Consider the following 24,295-nt stretch of genomic DNA (forward strand, 5'->3'; position numbering starts at 1 on the left):
CACTATCAGCTCAGTTCGGAGGTTTACCTGAACGTATCTGGAGGATCCGGTAATATGTCAGTAAATAGAGGGAAGGAGACTAAATGAAGTGAGCTCTGAAATGACGGCGCTACACTCATCCGAATAGCTGGCAAAAGCGGCTTGCCCCAAATCAGAAGGAAACAAGTAGCCGAGACCTGGAGCCTGCCGAAGAAAATCCAACAATATGGTTACCTGCAGCCCAGTCCAGGAGCCCGGCCCAGACCTGGAAAACCCAACATTACGGTTACCTGCAACCCAGGAGCCCGCCCCAGACCTGCAAAACCCAACAATACGGTTACTTGCAGCACATAAATAAAAGATTAGATCGACAGCATTAGCACAGGAAGTGCTCCCGATTCAACGCGAAACATTGTGTTTCCCAACTAGAGACAGAAGGAAACGATAAACTGAGCTCAGGGACAGAAAAAATAATCATCCGTTCACTAAAATGTTGCTCTTTCTCAACTCCGGAGACCTTCAGGAAGAGTGCCATTCAGCTGCTAATGACCGCAGCTCCTATACTGGGAATCTAACCGTGAATTGACCAATCAAATCTCACTTTTAATCAATTTCTCATTGGTCGGCCCGAGTGGCCACTGACCCTAGATTTCTGGTGGCACTTCAATCCCACGCTCCAGATCTTTGGGCTTCCTGTGCGGAGGGGAGTGGGCAGGTTGCAAGGCCTTCTCGTGAGACTACTCCTGGGCATAGCCAAGGTGGCCATTCACCGGCACAGGCGGTCGTTCAGCCCGACTGCCTGCCTTTCTTCTGTGGTTACATCCGAGCCAGGGTGTCCCTGGAAATGGAGCATATGTTGTCCATCGGTACGCTCATGGTCTTCCACGAGAGGTGGGCGCCGGAGGGACTGGAGTTCATCACCGCTGGTAAACAGATTTTAATTTGATGAAAATTACTGTAAAAGTTTAGTTTGACATTTGTTGGTTCTGGTGCCCTTGCCAAAAGGGGGTACTTGGTTTATGTTTAACTAATATAGTTGCAGCCACTCTTCCATTAGTTAAAGGGGCTGCTGTTGGATATATTGCAGCACTTCAGTCCCACGCTCCTGATCTTTGAGCATCCTGTGTGCAGTGGAGTGCGCAGTTCGGAAGGCCTCCTCGTAGGACTGCTCCTGGGCCTAGCCAAGGTGGCCATTAACTGGTCCAGGCAGCAGGTGGTCGAGTGGTTTGTACAGCCCGACTGCCTGCCTCTTCTGCGGTTACCTTTACACCAGGGTATGCCTGGACATGGGGCGCATCGTGTCCACTGGTACACTCGCGTGCTTCCACGAGAGGTGTGCACAGGAGGGACTGGAGAGCATCATTACCCCCGGCAACCAACTTTTGATTAAACATTTTTGGTTCATTTGGTTAGTTTGCAGGTTGTAGTTGATGTGCCCCTTTAACAAGGGGGAACTTGGTTTAATTATATAATTTAAAAGCGTTGTAGGGTTGGGGCAGGGTGATTGTTCGGGTCGGTATTGGGAACAGGGTCAGTAGTGGGGACAGTTTCCGGCCCAGATCTGAATAACCCAACATTACGGGGAATATTGATCCCACTACTCTGGCAAACATTCCATCCAATCGGTTGATCAGTGTTTGTCAACAACTTCCTTATTTCACTCAACCTTTCAGTTTGCTACTTTGATCGTGTTTCTTGGCCCATTCACCATTATATTCATACTGCTTTGAATTACGTGGTGTACAACTTCTTGAATCATGCAGCAGCATCCTTCCAGACGACTGTTCCATCACATTCTTGCCTGGTGCCTTATGCGAGGTATACTAAGCTCTCGTAGCCACGCCGTTTACGTGTCTGGTCAGTTGGCTTTCTTATCAATGGCGACACGCAAAATGTTAATGAGGTGGGATTCCGTGAAGATAATACCATTGAATGTGAAGGGTAGGTGTTGAAACTCTCTTGTTGATGGTTATTATGGACTATTTCATTATCCGAGGAGTTATGCATGGAGCTGAATACTATAATCTTTAGTGAACTGGCCCATTTCTGACTCTATGATGGAGGGAACATAGGAACACGATCGGGCCAGTTAGCTCCACGAGTCGGTCGCGCCATTCAATCAGATCGTGGCTGATCTGTGATCTAACTCAATATACCCGCATTTGACCCATATCCCTTAATACCTTTGGTTAACAAAAATCTATCCACCTCAGATATAAAATGATCAAATGACCCCAGCAACAGCTGCCGTTTCTGGAAGGGCGCTTGAAACTTCTACCATACTTTGCGTGTATAAATATTTCCTAACCTCCGTCTTAAAAGGACTAGCTCTAATTCGTAGCCTATGACCTCTCGTTTTAAAATTCCCAACCAGCAGAAACAGAGTCGATAAAGAGAAACTATCTGTTTGCTTTTCTATCTTGAAAACGTCGATCAAATCACTCCTTAATCTTCTAAATCACAGGGAATGAAAACATTATTGTGTAATCTCTCTTCGAAATTTAACCCTTGGATTTCATAAGACCATAAGAAATAGGAGCAGGAGTCGGCCATATGGCCCTCGAGCCTGCTCAGCCAATTAATACGATCATGGCTGATCCGATCATGGACTCAGCTCCACTTCCCTGCCCGCTCTCCATAAGCCCTTATTCCCTGATCTTTTAAGAAACTGTCCATTTCTGTCTTAAATCTATTCAATGTCCCAATTTCCACATCTCCTGAGGCAGCAAATTCCACAGATCCACAACCCTGAGAAGAAATTTTCCCCCATCTCAATTTTAAATGGGGCGGCCCCTTATTCTAAGATCATGCCCTCTAGTTCTCGTCTCCTTCATCAGTGGAAACGTCCTCTCTGCATCCACCTTGTCAAGCCCCCTCATAATCCTATATGTTTCGATCAGATCACCTCTCCTTTTTCTGAATTCCATTGAGTCGAGGGCCCAATCTACTCAACTTTTCCTCATAAGTCAACCCCCTCATCTTTCATTTATCTTTCAGGTACACTAAGGCCAATATATCGTTCTGAAGGTGTGATGCCCAGAACTGAACACACTACTGCAGAGGGAGGGCGGTGCTATTTGTGCTGAATACTTTAGGCGCTAAAGAGGTGGCCAAGATGGGGGCGGGGGTAATTTTGGTCAAATGGTGAAAATAGGCACTAAATAAAGAAGCCGTCAGTGTACGTCTAGGGGTGAACGATCCCCGACTCCCAGAACTGTTTTACATTGAACCCAGCTTAGAACAAGATGCATCATCATCATGGGCAGTCCCTCGAAATCGAGGAAGACTTGCATCCACTCTAAAAGTGAGTTCTCAATCCAATACAGGAATTACCGTCTCTGTTACAGGTGGGACAGACAATGGTTAAAGGAAAGCGTGGGTGGGGAGTCTGGTTTGCCACACGCTCCTTCTGCTGCCTGCACTTGTTTTCGGCATGACGAGAATCAAGGTGCTCAGCACGCTCCCGGATTCTGTTCCTTCACTTAGGGTGGTCTTTGGCCAGGGACGTCCAGCTGTCGGTGGGGATGTTGCATTTTATCAAGGAGGCTTTGAGGGTGTTCTTGAAACGTTTCCTCTGCCCACCTGGATCAGGCCAACATCCCCAGTATCGAAGCACGGACAACACTTGACCAGCTACGTTGGGCGGGCCACATTGTCCGCATGCCCGAGACAAGACTCTCACAGCAAGCGCGCCATCAAGATGCATTCCAGTTAACAGAAGAATAGAGACAAACTTCACCCACAACTGAGGGAGACGAAAGCAGCCATTAGAGAAGCTAAGAAATATTTGCTAAAGCTGATGCTGCACAATTGTATTAGTGACTGCAAAAAGTTTTCCTGGTAAGTCAGGGGTCAGTAGACTGTTAAAGATGATTTTCAGATCAGTCTACACTCCTGTGCACGATGCTTAGATTCCAGCTGTGGGATGTGATATCGACAATAACATCAGCAATATTAAAATAGAAAGAAATTGTCATACACTCATCGAATAGTACCGCACAGAAGGAGACTATTCTGTCCATCGAGTATGTACCAGCTGTTTCGACGAGCAATCCGTTTAGTCCCACCTCCCTCCCTTTCCCCATATCCCTGCAAATTCTTCTCCAAGTCCCTTTTGAAGGCTACTATTAAATCTGTATCCGCCAACATAACAGGCAGTGCATTACAAATTCTAACCACTCAAGACTAAAAAATTTTTCCTCATGTCACCTCTGATTCTTTTGCCAATCACCTTAAATCTGTGTTCTCTGGTTATCGACCCTTCAGCCATTGGAAAACGTGTCTCGCTATTTACTCCATCTAAACCCTTTGTGATGTTAAACACCTCACTTAAATCTCCACTTGGACTTCCCTAATGTTCCAACAACCTCAGGGGTATTTTCTGTGGTGGGACTGACCCGATATCCTCAGACTTGGTGTGGGCCACGTTCAACAAAAGTTATCAAAAATAAATAGATGAAGATAGACTATATCGGTACTTACTTACATTTAGATTTTACTTCCTGCTATTGGTGCTCACGATTCCTGCTACTTCTGAGCTTGAATCATTGCATCAACATTTCGACCAAATGACTGGGCTGAGGCCTGTCTTGGATGAAAACACGAGGATCCTTTGTAACCACAGAACCTGTGCCCCTACCACTGACCCTGGAAGTGAATTCCACAGCCTCACAACTCTGTGTGAAGAAGTTTCTCCTGATCAATGTTCTCAATCTCTGACATTTAATCCTGTATCCGTGGCTCCTTGTCCTGACCCATCAACCACTGGAAACAGCTCGTTTCTATTCACCCCATCCCATCTTGCATCAAGTTAAACATTGCTCTCATATCGTCCATTAATATGTATTGAATATAAGAAGGATGAGTCCTAGCAGAACGGACACAAAAATCAGAATGGGCCTGAGACTGAATCACTGGCAGTTCTGGTCAGGAATACACTTGTCGGGTTGGACTTCCTGTAGTCCTGATCTGTATACTTCCACGACTGGCTGCCTCAGAGATTATTAGCGTTAAACAACAAGCAGCCAACACTCTCTGCTGCTCACACCTTGTAAGCACCATCTATGGGCCTCCACAGTGAGAAAGAAAACGGCAATAGGGGAAAAGAGGAGCCCATCCTTCCTCGCGCAATCTGCATGTTTACTCTATAATCTTTACCCTTCAAATAAAGTAAATCACTCAAAGCGGGTTTTACAGACCCCGCCCCCACAAGCAGCACGTTCCCTCGGCACCGCCCCCACACAGAGCGCGTTTCCCAGGGCCTGCCCCCACACAGTGCGGGTTTCGCAGGCCCCGCCCCCACACAGCGCGGGTGTCGGAGGCCCCGCCCCCAACACAACGCGGGTTTCCCAGGCCCCGCCCCCACACAGCGCGGGTGTCGCAGGCCCCGCCCCCAACACCGCGCGGGTCTCCCAGGCCCCGCCCCCACACAGCGCGGGTTTCCCAGGTCCAGCCCCCACACAGAGGGTGTTTCCCAGGCCCCGACCCCTCAATCAGCGCGTGTTCGCTCGGCCCTTCCACTGTCTGGGGGAATGGGGCAGTAACTCCATGTTCTCTTCTTATTTATGGTTAAAGGGACAGTCCAGTTTATCTTGGAGTGTTGATGGACTTCACTAGCTGCTCTCCCATTAACAGACGCTGTCTTCTCTACTGTGCAGTGATTGTAAAGCTCTCTATTTAACGGACTTGAGCCTTTCTAAAATGTCTGCTTTTTGATGATCTATTTAACTTGCTCGTTTAATTTTGAAAGATTTAAACCTTTGCAGTATGTCGAAGTTCTCGTTTAAATATGGAGTGATACTTCTTTCTAAATATTCTGTTCTAACCCTCTCCCACCGCCGCCCTCCACTTTAGCACACTCTGCACTACTGATTCGGAGGGTCCCAAGTTTAATCCTTCATCTGTGCTGTTAGTTGATATCTGTCAAGGCAGCAGTTCAGGGCTATAATTAGCCTCAGTTCCACTGGGCCAACTAAGAGTAAAATCAACCACCTCCCCTGCTCTTGATTGCGACCAAGTGACCTCAATTGGTAAGTTATGGATGTGAATTGAGGGCAGGATTGGACTTTACTGTGATGCCTACCACAGTGCAAATCCTGCTGACTCTCAGTGTGGCGGCTGATGGTGAGGCACGGAAGGAAAGGTAAAGACTGTGGAATTTAACCCGGCCAGATCCAGCAACTTCTGCAGAGAAGGGGAGAAACAAAATCCCGGAAGGTGCAATTAATATTGCTTTTAATAAGGGTGGAGGGAGCGTGTGTATAATGTGAAACCCCAGACTCAACTAGCAGGATCCTAATACACTGTGAACCCCAATAAAACGGTGTAAATTGTTATATTGGAAAACCCCAAACATAGCAGGCAATTATGCTGATACATTGAGAATCCCCATACACATCTGCCAGGATCCCAATATAGGGTGAAAACCCATACACACCTGGCATGATCCTGGTACACAGTGCAAACCCATAGACACCTAGGAACCTGACGCACTGTCCAGACAAGATTCAGGCCCAGGATCCTGTATCAAAAAATATGAGATTAACCACTCACTATCACAGCAGTTTGAATCCACTTGTTGTCACGACAATTAACAGGTATATAGAGCTGATATTACTGACAGTATCTGTGCTGATTATAGAGCTGATATTAACTGACAATATTTGTGCTGATTATGGAGTGATATTACTGTTATATTTGCATTGATTATAGAGCTGATATTACCGACAGTATCTGTGCTGGTTATGGAGCTGACAATATCTGTACTGAATATAGAGCTGATATTACTCACAGTATCTGTACTGATTATAGAGCTTATATTACTGAGAGTATCTGTACTGATTATCGAGCTGATATTACTGACAGTATCTGTGCTGATTATGGAGCTGATATTACTGATAATATCTGTGCTGATTTTGGAGCTGATATTAGTGATAAAGTCTTTACTGATTATAGAGCTGATATTACTGATAATACCTGCACTGATTATAGAACTGACATTAATGACAGTATCTGTACTGATTATAGAGCTGATATGACTGACAGTATCTGTACTGAATATAGAGCTGATATTACTCACAGTATCTGTACTGATTATGGAGCTGATATTACTCGCAGTATTTGTGCTGATAATGGAGCTGATATTACTGGTAATATTTGCATTGATTATAGAGCTGATATTACTGAGTATCTGTGCTGGTTATGGAGCTGTCAATATCTGTACTGATTATAGAGCTGATATTACTGACAGTATCTGTACTGAATATAGAGCTGATATTACTCACAGTATCTGTACTGATTATGGAGCTGATATTACTGCCAGTATCTGCACTGATTATAGAGCTGACATTAGTGACAGTATCTGTACTGATTATAGAGCTGATATTACTGACAGCATCTGTACTGTATCTAGAGCTGAGATTACTGACAGGATCTGTACTGATTATAGAGCTGATATTACTCACAGTATCTGTACTGATTATGGAGCTGATATTACTCACAGTATCTGTGCTGATTATGGAGCTGATATTACTGCTAATATTTGCATTGATTATAGAGCTGATATTACTGACATTATCTGTGCTGCTTATGGAGCTGACAATATCTGTGCTGATTATAGAGCTGATATTACTGACAGTATCTGGACTGAATATAGAGCTGATATTACTCACAGTATCTGTACTGATTATAGAGCTGACATTACTGACAGTATCTGTACTGATTATAGAGCTGATATTACTGACAGTATCTGCACTGAATAGAGAGCTGATATTACTCACAGTATCTGTACTGATTATGGAGCTGATATTACAGATAATATTTGCATTGATTATAGAGCTGATATGACTGACAGTATCTGTGCTGGTTTTGGAGCTGACAATATCTGTACTGATCATAGAGCTGATATTACTGACAGTATCTGTACTGAATATAGAGCTGATATTACTCACAGTATCTGTAGTGATTATGGAGCTGATATTATTGACAGTATCTGTACTGATTATAGAGCTGGTATTACTGACAGTACCTGTGCTGGTTATGGAGCTGACAATATCTGTGCTGATTATAGAGCTGATATTACTGACAGTATCTGTACTGAATATCGAGCTGACAATACTGTCAGTATCTGAACTGATTATAGAGCTGGTATTACTGACAGTACCTGTGCTGAATATAGAGCTGATATTAATCACAGTATCTGCACTGATTATAGAGCTGACATTACTGACAGTATCTGTACTGAATATAGAGCTGATATTACTGACAGTATCTGTACTGACTATAGAGCTGATATTACTCACAGTATCTGTACTCATTATGGAGCTGATATTACTCACAGTATCTGTGTTGATTATGGAGCTGGTATTACTGATAATATTTGCATTGATTATAGAGCTGATATTACTGAAAGTGTCTGTGCTGGTTGTGGAGCTGACAATATCTGTACTGATTATAGAGCTGATATTACTGACAGCATCTGTACTGAATCTAGAGCTGATATTACTGACAGTACCTGTACTGATTATCGAGCTGATATTACTGACAGTATCTGTGCTGATTATGGAGCAGATATTACTGAGAATATCTGTGCTGATTTTGGAGCTGATATTAGTGATGATGTCTTTAATGATTATAGAGCTGATATTACTGATAATACCTGAACTGATTATAGAGCTGACATTACTGACAGTATCTGTACTGATTATAGAGCTGATATGACTGACAGTATCTGTACTGAATATAGAGCTGATATTACTCACAGTATCTGTACTGATTATGGAGCTGATATTACTGGTAATATTTGCATTGATTATAGTGCTGATATTACTGACAATATCTGTGCTGGTTATGGAGCTGACAATATCTGTGCTGATTATAGAGCTGATATTACTGACAGTATCTGTAATGAATTTTGAGCTGATATTACTCACATTAACTGTACTGATTATGGAGCTGATATTACTGAAAACATCTGTACTGATTATAGAGCTGACATTACTGACAGTATCTGTACTGATTATAGAGCTGATATTACTGACAGCATCTGTACTGAATCGAGAGCTGAGATTACTGACAGGATTTGTACTGATTATAGAGCGTATATTACTGAGAGTATCTGTACTGATTATCGAGCAGATATTACTGACAGTATCTGTGCCGATTATGGAACTGATATTACTGATAATATTTGTGCTGATTTTGGAGCTGATATTAGTGATAAAGTCTTTACTGATTATAGAGCTGATATTACTGATAATACCTGTACTGATTACAGAACTGACATTAATGACAGTATCTGTACTGATTATAGAGCTGATATGACTGACAGTATCTGTACTGAATATAGAGCTGATATTACACACAGTATCTGTACTGATTATGGAGCTGATATTACTCACAGTTTTTGTGCTGATTATGGAGCTGATATTACTGGTAATATTTGCATTGATAATAGAGCTGATATTACTGAGCGTATCTGTGCTGGTTATGGAGCTGACAATATCTGTACTGAATATAGAGCTGATATTACTCACAGTATCTGTACTGATTATGGAGCTGATATTCCTGATAATATATTCATTGATTATGGAGCGGATATTACTGACAGTATCTGTACTGATTTTAGAGCTGATATTACTAACAGTATCTGCACTGATTATAAAGCTGATATTACTCGCAGTATCTGTGCTGATTATGGAGCTGATATTCATGATAATATTTGCATTGATTAGGGAGCTGAAATTACTGACAGTATCTGTACTGAATATAGAGCTGATATTACTGACAGTATCTGTACTGACTATAGAGCTGATATTACTCACAGTATCTGTACTGATTATGGAGCTGATATTACTCACAGTATCTGTGTTGATTATGGAGCTGGTATTACTGATAATATTTGCGTTGATTATAGAGCTGATATTACTGACAGTTTCTGTGCTGGTTCTGGAGCTGACAATATCTGTACTGATTATAGAGCTGATATTACTGACAGCATCTGTACTGAATCTAGAGCTGATATTACTGACAGTACCTGTACTGATTATCGAGCTGATATTACTGACAGTATCTGTGCTGATTATGGAGCAGATATTACTGATAATATCTGTGCTGATTTTGGAGCTGATATTAGTGATGATGTCTTTACTGATTATAGAGCTGATATTACTGATAATACCTGAACTGATTATAGAGTTGACATTACTGACAGTATCTGTACTGATTATAGAGCTGATATGACTGACAGTATCTGTACTGAATATAGAGCTGATATTACTCACATTATCTGTACTGATTATGGAGCTGATATTCCTGATAATATATGCATTGATTATGGAGCGGATATTACTGACAGTATCTGTACTGATTTTAGAGCTGATATTACTGACAGTATCTGTACTGATTTTAGAGCTGATATTACTGACAGTATCTGCACTGATTATAGAGCTGACATTACTGACAGTATCTGTACTGATTATAGAGCTGACATTACTGACAGTATCTGTACTGTTTATAGAGCTGATATTACTGACTGTATCTGCACTGATTGTAGAGCTGACATTACTCACAGTATCTGTGCTGATTATGGAGCTGATATTCATGATAATATTTGCATTGATTAGGGAGCTGAAATTACTGACAGTATCTGTACTGAATATAGAGCTGATATTACTGACAGTATCTGTACTGACTATAGAGCTGATATTACTCACAGTTTCTGAACTGATTATGGAGCTGATATTACTCACAGTATCTGTGTTGATTATGGAGCTGGTATTACTGATAATATTTGCATTGATTATAGAGCTGATGTTACTGACAGTGTCTGTGCTGGTTCTGGAGCTGACAATATCTGTACTGATTATAGAGCTGATATTACTGACAGCATCTGTACTGAATCTAGAGCTGATATTACTGACAGTACCTGTACTGATTATCGAGCTGATATTACTGACAGTATCTGTGCTGATTATGGAGCAGATATTACTGATAATATCTGTGCTGATTTTGCAGCTGATATTAGTGATGATGTCTTTACTGATTATAGAGCTGATATTACTGATAATACCTGAACTGATTATAGAGCTGACATTACTGACAGTATCTGTACTGATTATAGAGCTGATATGACTGACAGTATCCGTACTGAATATAGAGCTGATATTACTCACAGTATCTGTACTGATTATGGAGCTGATATTACTGGTAATATTTGCATTGATTATAGTGCTGATATTACTGACAATATCTGTGCTGGTTATGGAGCTGACAATATCTGTGCTGATTATAGAGCTGATATTACTGACAGTATCTTTAATGAATTTTGAGCTGATATTACGCACAGTAACTGTACTGATTATGAAGCTGATATTACTGAAAATATCTGTACTGATTATAGAGCTGACATTACTGACAGTATCTGTACTGATTATAAAGCTGATATTACTGACAGCATCTGTACTGAATCTAGAGCTGAGATTACTGACAGGATTTGTACTGATTATAGAGCGTATATTACTGAGAGTATCTGTACTGATTATCGAGCTGAAATTACTGACAGTATCTGTGCCGATTATGGAACTGATATTACTGATAATATGTGTGCTGATTTTGGAGCTGATATTAGTGATAAAGTCTTTACTGATTGTAGAGCTGATATTACTGATAATACCTGTACTGATTACAGAACTGACATTAATGATAGTATCTGTACTGATTATAGAGCTGATATTACACACAGTATCTGTACTGATTATGGAGCTGATATTACTCACCGTTTTTGTGCTGATTATGGAGCTGATATTACTGGTAATATTGGCATTGGTAATAGAGCTGATATTACTGAGCGTATCTGTGCTGGTTATGGAGCTGACAATATCTGTACTGAATATAGAGCTGATATTACTCACAGTATCTGTACTGATTATGGAGCTGATATTCCTGATAATATATGCATTGATTATGGAGCGGATATTACTGACAGTATCTGTGCTGGTTATTGAGCTGACAATATCTGTACTGGTTATAGAGCTGATGTTACTGACAGTATCTGTACTGATTATAGAGCTGATATTACTGACAGTATCTGTACTGATTTTAGAGCTGATATTACTGACAGTATCTGCACTGATTATAGAGCTGACATTATTGACAGTATCTGTACTGTTTATAGAGCTGATATTACTGACTGTATCTGCACTGATTGTAGAGCTGACATTACTGTCAGTATCTGTACTGAATATAGAGCTGATATTACTCACAGTATCTGTGCTGATTATGGAGCTGATATTCATGCTAATATTTGCATTGATTATGGAGCTGAAATTACTGACAGTATCTGTGCTGGTTATTGAGCTGACAATATCTGTACTGGTTATAGAGCTGATGTTACTGACAGTATCTGTACTGATTTTCGAGCTGACTTTACTGACAGTATCTGTACTGAATATAGAGCTGATATTACTCATAGTATCTGTAATGATTATTGCGCTGATATTACTGACAGTATCTATACTGATTATAGAGCTGACGTTACTGACAGTATATGTACTGATTTTCGAGCTGATTTTAATGACAGTATGTGTACTGAATATAGAACTGATATTCGTCACAGTATCTGTACTGATTATGGAGCTGATATTACTCACAGTATCAATGCTGATTATGGAGCTGATATTACTGATAATATTTGCATTGATTATAGAGCTGAAATTACTGACAGTATCTGTACTGATTATAGAGCTGACATTACTGACAGTATCTGTACTGATTATAGAGCTGACATTCCTGACAGTATCAGTACTGATTATAGAGCTGATATTACTGACAGTATCTGTACTGAATATAGAGCTGATATTGCTCACAATATCTGGACTGATTATGGAGCAGATATTACTGCCAGTATCTTTACTAATTATAGAGCTGACATTACTGACTGTATCTGTAATGATTCTAGAGCTGACAGAACTGTCAGTATCTGTACTGAATATAGAGCAGATATTACTCACAGTATCTGCACTGATTATGGAGCTGATATTACTCACAGTATCTGTGCTGATTATGGAGCTGATATTCCTGATAATATTTGCATTGATTATGGAGCTGAAATTACTGACAGTATCTGTACTGCTTTTACAACTGATATTACTGACAGTATCTGTACTGATTATCGAGCTGACATTACTGACGGTATCTGTACTGATTATAGAGCTGATATTACTGACAGTATCTGTACTGAATATAGAGCTGATATTATTTACAGTATCTATACTGATTATAGAGCTGACATTACTGTCAGTATCTGTACTGAATATAGAGCTGATATTATTACAGTATCTGTGCTGATTATGGAGCCGATATTACTGCTAATATTTGCATTGATTATAGAGGTGATATTACTGACAGTATCTGTGCTGGTTATGGAGCTGCCAAAGACTGTGCTGATTATAGAGCTGATATTACTGACAGTATCTGTGCTGAATATAGAGCTGATATTACTCACAGTATCTGTACTGACTATGGAGCTGATATTACTGACAGTATCTGTACTGATGAAAGAGCTGCAATTACTGACAGTATCTGTACTGTTTATAGAGCTGATATTACTGACTGTATCTGTACTGATTGTAGAGCTGACATTACTGTCAGTATTTGTACTGAATATAGAGCTCATATTACTCACAGCATCTGTACTGATTATGGAGCTGATATTACACACAGTATCTGTGCTGGTTATGGAGCTGATATTCCTGCTAATATTTGCATTGATTATAGAGCTGATATTACTGACAGTATCTGTACTGATTATAGAGCTGACATTTCTGGCAGTATCTGTACTGATTATAGAGCTGATATTACTGACAGTATCTGTACTGATTTTCGAGCTGACTTTACTGACAGTATCTGTACTGAATATAGAGCTGATATTACTGACAGTATCTGTACTGATTATAGAGCTGACAGTACTGTCAGTATCTGTACATATTATAGAGCTGGTATTACTGACAGTATCTGTACTGATTATGGAGCTGATATTACTCACAGTATTCGTGCTGATTATGGAGCTGATTTTACTGGTAATATTTGCATTGATTATAGAGCTGATATTACTGACAGCATCTGTACTGAATCTAGAGCTGAGATCACTGACAGGATTTGTACTGATTATAGAGCGTATATTACTGAGAGTATCTGTACTGATTATCGAGCTGATATTACTGACAGTATCTGTGCCGATTATGGAACTGATATTACTGATAATATTTGCATTGATTATAGAGCTGACATTAATGACAGTATCTGTGCTGGTTATGGAGCTGACAATATCTGTACTTGTTATAGAGTTGATATTACTGACAGTATCTGTACTGAATATAGAGCTGATTTACTCACAGTATCTGTACTGATTATGGAGCTGATATTACTGCCAGTATCTGTACTGATTATAGAGCTGACATTATTGACAGTATCTGTACTTATTATAGAGCTGGCATTACTGTCAGTATTTGTACTGAATATTGAGCTGATATTACTCACAGTATCTGTACTGATTATGGAGCTGATATTACTCACAGTATCTGTGCTGATTATGGAGCTGATATTACTGATAATATTTGCATTGATTATAGAGCTGATATTACTAACAGTATCTGTACTGATTATAGAGCTGAAATTACTGACAGTATCTGTACTGATTTTAGAGCTGATATTACTGACAGTATCTGTACTGAATATAGAGCTGATATTACTCACAGCATCTGTACTGATTATGGAGCTGATATTACTCACAGTATCTGTGCTGATTATGGAGCTGATATTACTGATAATATTTGCATTGATTTTAGAGCTGATATTACTGACAGTATCTGTGCTGTTTATAGAGCTGATATTACTGACAGTATTTGTACTGAAGATAGAGCCGATATTACTCACAGTATCTGTACTGATTATGGAGCTGATATTACTGACAGTATCTGTACTGATTATGGAGCTGATATTACTCACAGTATCTGTGCTGATTAAGGAGCTGATATTACTGATAATGTTTGCATTGATTATAGATCTGACATTATTGACAGTATCTGTACTGATTATAGAGCTGATAGTATCTGTACTGATTATGGAGCTGACATTACTGTCAATTTCTGCACTGAATATAGAGCTGATATTACTCACAGTATCTGTACTGATTATGGAGCTGATATTACTCACAGTATCTGTGCTGATTTTGGAGCTGATATTACTGTTAATATTTGCATTGATTATAGAGCTGATATTACTGACATATCTGTGCTGATTATAGAGCTGACATTACTGACAGTATCTGTACTGATTATAGACCTGATATTACTGACAGTATCTGTACTGATTATAGAACTGACATTACTGACAGTATCTGTACTGATTATAGAGCTGAAATTACTGACAGTATGTGTACTGAATATAGAGCTGATATTACTGCTAATATATGCATTGATTATAGAGCTGATATTACTGACAGTATCTGTGCTGGTTCTGGAGCTGACAATATCTGTGCTGATTATAGAGCTGATATTACTGACAGTATCTGTACTGATTATGGAGCTGATATTACTGACAGTATCTGTACTGATTATAGAGCTGACATTACTGACAGTATCTGTACTGATTATAGAGTTGGTAATTCTGACAGTATCTGTACTGAATATAGGGCTGACATTACTATCAGTATCTGTACTGAATATAGAGCTGATATTACTCACAGTATCTGTAATGAATATAGAGCTGACATTACTATCAGTATCTGTACTGAATATAGAGCTGATATTACTCACAGTATCTGTACTGATTATGGAGCTGATATTACTCACAATATCTGTGCTGATTATGGAGTTGATATTACTGTTAATATTTGCATTGATTATGGAGCTGATATTACTGACAGTATCTGTACTGATTATAGAGCTGATATTACTCACAGTATCTGTACTGAATATTGAGCTGATATTACTCACAGTATCTGGACTGATTATGGAGCAGATATTACTGCCAGTATCTGTACTAATTAAAGAGCTGACATTACTGACAGTATCTGTACTGATTATAGAGCTGACATAACTGTCAGTATCTGTACTGAATATAGAGCAGATATTACTCACAGTATCTGTACTGATTATAGAGCTGACATAACTGTCAGTATCTGTACTGAATATAGAGCAGATATTACTCACAGTATCTGTACTGATTATGGAGCTGATATTACTCACAGTATCTGTGTTGATTATGGAGCTGATATTCCTGATAATATTTGCATTGATTATGGAGCTGATATTACTGACAGTATCTGTATTGATTTTCGAGCTGACATTACTAACAGTATCTGTACTGATTGTAGAGCTGATATTACTGACAGTATATGGAGTGATTATAGAGCTGACATTACTGACAGTATCTGTACTGATTATAGAGCTGATATTACCCACAGTATCTTTGCTAATTATGGAGCTGATATTACTGATAATATTTGCATTGATTATAGAGCTGACATTAATGACAGTATCTGTGCTGGTTATGGAGCTGACAATATCTGTACTGGTTATAGAGCTGATATTACTGACAGTATCTGTACTGATTATAGAGCTGATATTACTGACAGTATCTGTACTGATTTTCGAGCTGACTTTACTGACAGTATCTGTACTGAATATAGAGCTGATATTACTGACAGTATCTGTACTGATTATAGAGCTGACAGTACTGTCAGTATCTGTACATATTATAGAGCTGGTATTACTGACAGTATCTGTACTGATTATGGAGCTGATATTACTCACAGTATTCGTGCTGATTATGGAGCTGATTTTACTGGTAATATTTGCATTGATTATAGAGCTGATATTACTGACAGCATCTGTACTGAATCTAGAGCTGAGATCACTGACAGGATTTGTACTGATTATAGAGCGTATATTACTGAGAGTATCTGTACTGATTATCGAGCTGATATTACTGACAGTATCTGTGCCGATTATGGAACTGATATTACTGATAATATTTGCATTGATTATAGAGCTGACATTAATGACAGTATCTGTGCTGGTTATGGAGCTGACAATATCTGTACTTGTTATAGAGTTGATATTACTGACAGTATCTGTACTGAATATAGAGCTGATTTACTCACAGTATCTGTACTGATTATGGAGCTGATATTACTGCCAGTATCTGTACTGATTATAGAGCTGACATTATTGACAGTATCTGTACTTATTATAGAGCTGGCATTACTGTCAGTATTTGTACTGAATATTGAGCTGATATTACTCACAGTATCTGTACTGATTATGGAGCTGATATTACTCACAGTATCTGTGCTGATTATGGAGCTGATATTACTGATAATATTTGCATTGATTATAGAGCTGATATTACTAACAGTATCTGTACTGATTATAGAGCTGAAATTACTGACAGTATCTGTACTGATTTTAGAGCTGATATTACTGACAGTATCTGTACTGAATATAGAGCTGATATTACTCACAGCATCTGTACTGATTATGGAGCTGATATTACTCACAGTATCTGTGCTGATTATGGAGCTGATATTACTGATAATATTTGCATTGATTTTAGAGCTGATATTACTGACAGTATCTGTGCTGTTTATAGAGCTGATATTACTGACAGTATTTGTACTGAAGATAGAGCCGATATTACTCACAGTATCTGTACTGATTATGGAGCTGATATTACTGACAGTATCTGTACTGATTATGGAGCTGATATTACTCACAGTATCTGTGCTGATTAAGGAGCTGATATTACTGATAATGTTTGCATTGATTATAGATCTGACATTATTGACAGTATCTGTACTGATTATAGAGCTGATAGTATCTGTACTGATTATGGAGCTGACATTACTGACAGTATCTGTACTGATTATAGAGCTGATATTACTGACAGTATCTGTACTGATTATGGAGCTGATATTAATGATAGTATCTGTACTGATTATAGAGCTGATATGACTGATAATATCTGTGCTGATTTTGGATCTGATATTAGTGATAATGTCTTTACTGATTATGGAGCTGATATTGCTGACAGTATCTGTACTGATTATAGAGCTGATATTTCTCTAGTATCTGTACTGATTATTGATTTATCCTTTCATTCATTCAGTGATTCATTCATTCATTCTTTCCATTCCCTAGTTGTACCCAATTACATCCCTGGAGCAGAGGGTCTGCGGTCAATTGCCAATTTTACCTGAGCCACAAATCGTCCTGGATTCTACCATCTGTCTAATTTGGTGTATCCTTTGAGGACCGGTTGATAATGGCAGTTATTTCTCCTACGTCCAGTTGCTTGTTGTCCAGATTCCACCGTAATTTGCCCGGAAAATAAATACCGTTCTTAATAGTGGACGCTCTCATCCACATAGTTAAAACTCAGCCCGTACTAACCATGAATACCATCCGGGTATTGCCGTGATTTTGTATTAATACCAAACGTCTTTCACTTTCTCCATGTAACGCTTCCTTTTTACACCGGGCAGATGATTATCTAAAGATGACTTTGCTAAATTAATTGCCCTCAGCTGAATTGCTACAGACCAACAATCGGGCGATAGAGGTCATGTGACGATCCCCTGCAGCCCCTAGGTGATGGTGCCTCGAACTCCCACAGTTCTCAAGTAAGTTGCAACCAACATGTCGGCCTGAACTGGCTTGTTCCTTCAGTATCCAGTTTCCCCTATGACCTAACTGTAGTTTGACAAAGGATCGGACCAGCGGTACAAAGGCAAGGCTCTTATGGCAACCTCTGCTTTTGACAATGTTGTGTTTCTGATGGGGACCAGGGAAAAGATTTCCCCCTCCACCCCCTGCCCCCACCCCCACAGCTAGCGCACTGCATAAGATCAGTCATGATATTGAATGGCGCAGCAGGCTCGAGGGTCCGTATGGCCTACTCTTCCTATTATGTTCTGCTCATAAAATGGTGTAATGTATGCAATGTGTAAATGATTTTGGCTCCGTTTTTAATTGGAGTCCAGAGTGCAGGTACAGCGTGGGAAGCCTGCTTATACAGAATGCGCACAAGGGATGATGAGATCCCTTGGGACTCCAACAAATCGGCCCTCTGGTGGTGGTGTGATGCAGGTTGCCAAGGGTTAAATACATAACGCTTATGATCTTGGTTCTGGTCACTGCATTACAGGAAATTGCAATGGAGGGTACAGATGAGATTTACGAGGATGTTGCCAGGACTGGAGAATTTTAGCTGAGGAAAGATTAGATGGCTGGGGTTGGTTTCTTTGGAAGGAGGATAGCTGGACTTGTATATAACTGTGGGGCCTATATTAAATGGACAGGAAGGACCTACTTCCCTTGGCAGAGAGGTCAATAACCAGGATGCATAGATTTAAAGTAATTGGTACGAGTATTAGGAGAACGTTGTTTCACCCAAAGAGTGGTGCGGGTTTGGAACTCGCTACCTGAGGGCGGTAGAGGCATAAAACCTCAATTCATGTGTTTGGATGTGCACTTGCTGAACCGACAAGGCTACGGACCAAGAGCTGGGAATTGAGTGGGTTTGACAAGATGAATGCAGAGACGAAGTTTTCACCGATTGGGGAGACTAGAACTAGAGGGCATTAACTTAGAATAAGTGTCCCCCTCCTCCATTTAAAACTGAGTTGAGAAATTTCTTAAGGGTTGTGGATCTGTGGAATTCGCTGCCTCAGAGCTGTGGAAGCTAGGACATTAATATAAGACCGAAATAGACAGTTCCATAAACGATAAGGGAATAAGGATGTATGGAGAGCTGGCAAGGAAGTGGAATTAAGTCCATGATTGGATCAGCCATGTACGTACTAAATGGCGGAGCAGCATCGAGGGGCTGTATGGCTTACTCCTGCTCCATGTTCTAAGTCGGATTAGAATGGATAGCTCTTTTCGGTCGGCACGATGGACCGAATGGCCTCCTGTGCTATAAACCGATACAGGATTCGTGTAAACCAATGATGTCACCACATTGAGCACCCTCTCCTGTTGTCACGCATGCTCACTGCTCACCTTGCAAATCAAACCTCCTTTGTTCCAGAGCTACATCCGGATTAGTTGAGTAAATTTGGGTGCTACCTTCGTGGTCTAAGTTCTTCTTTTACGCTGCTTCTTTCAGCGACTCTTTGGGTAAAGGCACCACTTAATGCAGCAATTCCTGTCTCCTTACAAAATGATCGGAGCTTAATGCCTTGGTTTGGATCTGAGATTTCTGCTCCTTCTGATCGCTTCAGACTCATTACATTTGGAGTATTGGACCATCGGGTGTACTCGGCCCATTCTCCGCAAAGGGAAAATGGATATAATTTAAGTAGCGTCAGCACCTCTGTCTACTGGTCTGGCGAACCTGAGGCGCTCGCTCCAGGCACCTGCTGTCCACTGCGTGAGGTTCAAACCCGTGAACGTCAAATCAGTAACGAGAAACTAGCGACCATCCAGTGGCGCTGGGGCCGGAGTGGAAAGTGGGATTAGAAGTGATTGAGTTAACAGGCCTGGTACTTTTTGAAGTTCAGAACAAAATTAGTTGTCGCAGCCTCATTGATGGGTTACATGAGCTCGGCAAGTCTAAAGCACTCCAAACTGGTCTCTCACTCTGGCTTGAGCCTTAACTCTATGCTGGAGGAATTCTTTCCCTCCGAATAACACAATGTAAGGGGCCCTATATTTAGCTTGGGGATGATCACCTGATGTGTTTTCTATAGACAGTCAAATAGAGGGAGATATATGGACGAGCAAATTTTCAGCAAAATTAGGGGTGCAAGACGTGGAGTAGTATTATTGGGGAACAAACAATCCTAATATAGACTGGATCATAGTAGTATAAGGGGCAGAGAAGGGGCTGAATTTCTGAAGTTAAGGCGAATGATCACTTCCAATCCGAAGATGTGAGTGAGTGACAAACGGACGGACAGTCAGTGAGAGAGAGCCATGAAATCAAAAGGCAAGGTGCAGAATAGAAAGCCTATTTCTGTAGGCCACAAAGTGAAACAATAAGATACTGAAAAGTGTATTTTTGGTTTTAAACTTCCAAAATGAGAGTTATCCCTCTGTTGGCAGCCCTCTATGTGAGAGAGTAAAATGTTGTGTTTGTGTGAGATGTGGTCTGCTGTCTTATTAGCTGTTGTTGTATTAACCCCTATTGATTTCATTCTGGCCTGGTCCACATGTAAAGCTGCTGTGTATCACTTTGTTTCACTTCAAGACAGTCAGGCAGTCAGTGAGAAACTGAAAAATGTGCTAGTGGAGTGTCTGACAGTAAAAGCTGTATGGGATCTTTACATTCTTTTTATTCCACTTAAATCATGACAAGCAGTGAGAGAGACACATGGAATCAAGACAATGTGCAGAGCAGAAAATGCTGGAAATACTCAGCAGCTCAGGCAGCATCTGTGGGGAGAGAGAGAAACAAATTTAACGTTTCAGGTCATTGACCTTTTGTCAGAACCTTGCCAGAATCTGAAGACAGGTCATCGAGCTGAAACGTTAACTCTCTTTCTCTTTCTCATGCTCCACAGATGCTGCCTGACCTGCTGAGTATTTCCAGCATTTTATGTATATATTTCTGATTTCCAGCATCCGCAGTATTTTGCTTTTGATGCAGGATGGAAAGCCTGTTTCTGTAGGCTGAAAAGTGAAAAGGTAAGATACTGAAAAGTGTCTTTTTGTTTTTAAACTGCCAAGCACATTGGAGCAGTGCGACAAATCAACGCTATTTCACTGCTGACAGTGCTGTGTGGCTATTTTACAGGCTGGCCTGTGTGTGTGTGTGTGTGTGTGTGTGTGCGTGAGAGACACAGAGAGACAGCAAAAGCTGGTGTGTAAGCAGGGCTTGTCTGTGTTCAACTTACCTGCCGTGTGCATTGTTGCTGCATATCATGTCTGTAAAAATAAAGAGTATACCCCATTGGATCAGACTGATTTCATTCCAGACTGCACTGCTGTGGGATCTTTCTTGGCCTTTCATTCAAGGCTTTCGTAACAAGCAAAGCTACACATATATATGAAGTCATTTGATTTTTTCCTGGACTGGACATTAACGGGGAATGTTTGTGGGTGTTTCAGAGCATATCCTGCTGTGGTATCTTATTTGCCATTTAATTCACGACACAACCAAAGAGAAAACAAAGCATATATATATTATATTGTTATTATTTTCAGAGTAATCAATCTATTTCATTTATTTCTGGACAGGGCTTTATTCGGCAATGTATGTGGTGTGTTTTCAGAGCAAAATATGCTGTGGGATCGTTCCATTCATTTTATTCCACTCCACTTGTCTCGAGTTACAGACAGACAGACAAATTTTATTTACAAAAATAAAGTGTATCGATTATATTTATTTATTCTGGATAGCATTTACTTATTTTAAGCCTTCCTGCACATCTGCTGGGGCATCAATCACACCTGTCCAACCCCATCCAATCCCCAGCTCATTCCCCAGACCCTTGTGGTCCTGAGCTCCACACTCACTCACCAATCCCCAGCCCCTTGTGGTCCTGAGCTCCACACTCACTCACCTATCCCCAGCCCCTTGTGGTCCTGAGCTCCACATTCACCAATCCCCAGCCCTTGTGGTCCTGAGCCCCACACTCACTCACCAATCCCCAGCCCCTTGTGGTCTTTAGCTTCACACTCACCAATCCCCAGCTCTTGTGGTCCTGAGCTCCACACTCACTCACCAATCACAAGCCCCTTGTGATCCTGAACCCCACACTCACTCACCAATCCCCAGCCCTTGTGGTCCTGAGCTCCACACTCACTCATAAGAACATAAGCACATAAGAAATAGAAGCAGGAGTAGGCCATTTGGCCCATTGAGCTTGCTCCACCATTCAATAAGTTTATGGCTGATCTGATCTTGGACTCAGCTCCACTTCCCTGCCCACTCCCCATAACCCTTTACTCCCTTATCGCTCAAAAATCTGTCTATCTCCGCTTTAAATATATTCAATGACCCAGCCTCCACATCTCTCTGGGGCAGAGAGTTCCATAGATATACAACACAGAGAAGAAATTCTTCCTCATCTCAGTTTTAAATGGATAACCCCTTATTCTGAGACTATGTCCCCTAGTTCCAGTTTCCCCTATCAGTGGAAATAGCCTCTCTGCATCCACCTTGTCCAGCCCCCACATTATCTTTTATGTTTCAATAAGATCACCTCTCAGTCTTCTGAACTCCAATGAGTAGAGGCCCAACCTACCTTCATAAGTCAATCCCCTCATTTCCAGAATCAACCTCATGAACCTTCTCTGAACAGCCTTCCTGATTACTTGCTGTGCCTGCATTCTAACTTTGTGTTTCATGCAAAAGGATCCACAGGTCCCCCTGTACTGCAACAGTTTGCAATTTTTCTCCGTTTAAGATGCAATTTCCTTTTCTATTTTTTCTACCACAGTGAATAACCTCACATTTTCCAACATTGTATCCATCTGACAATTTGTTGCCCACTCACTTAGCTTGTCTGTACCCCTTTGCAGATTGTTGTATCCTCCTCACAATTTGCTTTCCCACCCGTCTTTGTATCAGCAGCAAACTTGGATAAATTACACTCGGTCCCTTCATCCAAGTCATTAATATAGATTATCAATAGATGAGGACCCAGCACTGATCGCTGCGGCACCCCACTAGTTACTGTTTTCCAAGCAGCGAATGACCCATTTATACCGACTCTCTGTATTCTGTTAGTTAGCCAAATATTCCATCCTTTCGAATATATTACCCCAACCCCATGAACTTTTATCTTCTGCAGTAACCTTTTATGTGCCATCTTATAGAATGCCTTCTGGAAATCCAAATACACCACATCCACTGGTTCCCCCTTATCCACCCCGCTCATTACATCCTCAAAGAACTCCATCGAATTTGTCAAACTTGATTCCTCTTTCATAAAACCATGCTGACTCTGCTTGACTGCATTATGTTTGTCTAAATGTCCTGCTATGGCTTCCTCAATGATGAACTCCAATATTTTCCCAACCACAGATATTCGGCTAACTGGTCAAGGGTTTCCTGCTTTCTGTTTCCCTCCTTTTTTAAATAGAGGTGTTACATTTGCAGTTTTCCAATCCGCTGGGACCACCCCAGACTCCAGAAAATTTTGATAGATTGCAACCATGCAGCCACTTCTTTTAAAACCCTAGGATGTAGGCCATCAGGTCCAACTTTAATCCCATTGTTTTACTGAGTACTTTTTCTTTAGTGATAGTGATTATTTTAACTTTCCCCTACCTATATCCCCTTGATTATCTATCATTGTGATGTATTTAGT

General features: G+C 40.6%; 1 long non-coding RNA gene across 2 annotated transcripts in view; it reads right to left on the reverse strand.

Annotated features, from left to right (window-relative positions):
* The window catches only part of LOC139229907 (uncharacterized), a 56,611-nt gene that overhangs the window by 19,312 nt on the left and 13,004 nt on the right, over positions 1-24,295 (reverse strand). The window contains exon 1 of one of the 2 annotated variants that reach the window (XR_011587855.1): positions 4,466-5,139. The exons of the other annotated variant lie outside the window; for it this stretch is intronic. This is a non-coding gene — a long non-coding RNA (uncharacterized lncRNA). Of the gene's footprint in view, positions 1-4,465; positions 5,140-24,295 lie in introns of those variants that run through there. 2 annotated transcript variants of the gene reach the window in all.

The sequence above is a fragment of the Pristiophorus japonicus genome, chromosome 19, assembly GCF_044704955.1.
Source record: "Pristiophorus japonicus isolate sPriJap1 chromosome 19, sPriJap1.hap1, whole genome shotgun sequence".
NCBI classification, from domain to species: domain Eukaryota; kingdom Metazoa; phylum Chordata; class Chondrichthyes; family Pristiophoridae; genus Pristiophorus; species Pristiophorus japonicus.